General features: G+C 39.5%; 1 protein-coding gene across 1 annotated transcript in view; it reads left to right on the top strand.

Annotated features, from left to right (window-relative positions):
- BCHE (butyrylcholinesterase) overlaps positions 1–3,162 on the top strand; it is a 30,991-nt gene that overhangs the window by 5,547 nt on the left and 22,282 nt on the right. The gene's annotated exons all lie outside the window — the stretch shown is intronic.

Here is a 3,162-nt window from a genome sequence, read left to right on the forward strand (position 1 = left end):
AAAAAAACCCCAGCCACTACTACAGTCGTGGAGGATCAGTCTCAAGGCTGCGAGCCTGATGGGATGGGGAGGTATCTTGTCTTCTCAGAAGCTTGGTTTCTGCTCTCTCCTGAGAAAGGGAAAATTAAACACTTTAAAAGTGCTTAGTTAACTTAAATTTTAAAATCCTGCAATAATTTTACTTCCGTGGTGGACTTTTCTTTTGATTTGCGAAGAATACTTAGATTTGTAAAGATTGAAATCAGCTTTGGAGCAAATTCTAATTATGTTTAATAGATTGAAAATCAGAGGAGACCACTAAGCTCGTTCAGTCCATATAACCATAGTACCATAGTACCTAACACAAAACACGGCCAGAACTTAAACATTTCCAGTGATGAAAAATCCAGAACAAACATTGGTAGGTTGTTTAAAGCTTAATTACACTTAAACCTGTTACAGTTATAAAAGGAAGTTTTGTGTTTTGCCTATTCTACTTCTCCGTTTTCCAGACACTATATTTTGTTTGACCATTTCTAAGACTTGCATTATGATTTGTGTTCCATACAGAGACAGTTCTAGGCTCTATTCAAATAACCCTTAATCCTTTTTTTGGTTGTAGTTGTTAAATAAAGCAGGTGATACTCTTGAGGTTTTTCACTATAATGCCTTTTTTTCAAGCCCTTAAATAATAACTATGCATCTTCTTTAAAACTGTGATTTGTCAACACCTTGTTGGAACTCTCCCTGTTGGAATTGAACACCCTCATCCCCAAAGAGTCCTAATTACAGCTGTCATCCACTCCCTCTAGTTCAACCTGATATTCCCCTGCTTCCTCATCCAAGGATAGTACTATTTGTCTTGACCGGGATGTTATGCCAGGAGCTGCTGTGCCAGCAGCGATTGCGTCTGCCCTGATCCGATGGTCCCCCCTTCGGCAGCAGCTCTGCTTTGGCTCTGAAACACGCTGCGTTTGGTGGCTGGCACCAACCTGTGGCAGCCCGGCTGCTGCCTGAGCCCTGCGTGGTCCCTTCACGTTACAGTCCAAGGTGAACTAACGGCTTATTTTCATAGGCATGCTTTTTTTGACTGATTGGCTTCTCAGTAGGTGTGATTGATTGTTGGCCTTGATATGTGAGAACATTAATTACATTAACAATTTCAGTTCCCTTTATATGTTGGAGCCTGTAATGTTCTTTTCACCGTAAGTTATGAGCATATTAGAACTCAGAAAATGACCATGCAGATAGCTAGAATCACCAATGCATAATGTTTTAATACAAGCTTTATTCTTGTAGAATTTAATCTAAAATTTAATCTATGAGCTCTTCCTGCTTCCCTCTTTACTCAGAGCCTGATGACACCACTCCATATGAATTTGGTGTGAAAGAGCCTAGCACAGAGAAAAGCATTCAGCAGGGGCGTATGTTCTGGAATTGAGCTGTGCAGTTGATTTATCAATGCCAAAAATGCATCTGATAGATTCCCAAGATGAAGTCTGCACAGCGAGGTCCGGTGAAGCTCGGTAATGGTTCCTGCATCAGGAAGACATGCTATGACAACATTGCCTTGACGTTGGTGTCGTTAGGCCCTTAGCAGAGAGCACACTGGTGGTATATTATTTCCTGCAGCTTTACAACCTGCCCTACATGAGTTTGCAGTGAGGATCTTACACCAGAGACTGCAGATCTTTCCGTTAAACAGAACTATTTCTTAGTAGGAAAAGAGAAATTCAAGGCTATATTGGATTTTGCAGAACAATATTTACATTTCTGTGAACTATTGTTTTTCACTGGATTATATATATATGCACATATTTAATTGTATATATATGAATATAAATTTTATGTATATATCTAATTTTTATGTCTATCTCTATAAAAATCTCCATAACCTGCTCTACAAAATAGAGTACACTGCCCCTGATGCTGCAGCTAGCTAAAATTAGACAACATAAGGTACATTCAGCTTTAAATTTATGGAAGACAGTCCTGTCATCTAGTCTAGTTATCATTCACTATAATTAGATTAGCCTACAGATTGAATTTCAAGTGGTTTCCACAGCAAACAAGCCTCCCTCTGCTTCCACCAAGATATCAAAACCACCACTATTAGGGTAAACAATACAATCATGCAATTTGTGTAACAGGAAAAGATCAGACTGGTATTAACCCATTACGTGGCACTTTTCTCATCATCCAGAACACAGACCCCTTGGGCTCTGTTACACATTATTCATAACATACAGTGAGTGGGAAAATAAAAATTGATATTAATTCCAAAAGTAATAGCTGATCTTGTTTTCTTGTCACCTTTGAGCACACAATAAACATTTATAAAGAACTGGGAAAGCCCTGTTTGACATAACGTTTATAGTAAGCTCTGGCATGATCAAAGGGCAAACATCTGAGGGGAAAATTGCTTTACCATTGATGCCTCCAGTAGATGAGAAGAAAATGAAGCAAAAAGATGAAAATCAGAAATGTTGTACAGCACAATTTTCAGTGAGGGTGTTTGACCTAATATTCTAATGTGCAGAAATATGAAAGCACAAGGGAGGAAAGAGCAGCCTGCAGGGGAAAGGAGATAAGGAAGAGTCAACAAAAGCTGAAAGAAATCCGTTTTCTCCTGGCACATTCTGGTTGGGAGGGACCAAGAGGTGGCTCAGCTCGCCGCATGCAAAGTTGTGTGTTCTGTGTCATCGCTGGTACCACAGCCCATGGCTCCCTCTATCTCACAAGGGGGCTTTAAGCTCATACTTTGACCTTACTGATCTCTGGGTTTCATTCTCACACAAGCACCAGGAATAAAAATGGTGGTAAGAAAAGGCAACAGTCCAAACACCTGGTAGGGACATTTTCTGTTTCTTAGAAATACGTGATGTCACATAAGAACAAAAGAAAAATATGTCAAGGAGAAAAAGAGAAGTGTCTGGGAAATTCTTGATTTCTACATTCCTCAGTAAACAAATGCAGACTGTCAGCAAGCCCAAGAGCTTCCCACTTGACCACAGCTCCCAAATGGCTGATGCAATTTCTGAAGTCATTAGGCACTTATTTCACAACCTTGCCAAATATAAACATCAGTGATAACTGACCATTTTTGCTGGAAGATTAGCAGGGATAAAAACTTTCTATCTTTTAATACAAATGGAGAATGGTTAATGTAGAAGATTCAGCAGG

Source organism: Buceros rhinoceros, unplaced genomic scaffold (assembly GCF_000710305.1).
Source record: "Buceros rhinoceros silvestris isolate BGI_N320 unplaced genomic scaffold, ASM71030v1 scaffold11228, whole genome shotgun sequence".
In the NCBI taxonomy this organism is placed as follows: domain Eukaryota; kingdom Metazoa; phylum Chordata; class Aves; order Bucerotiformes; family Bucerotidae; genus Buceros; species Buceros rhinoceros.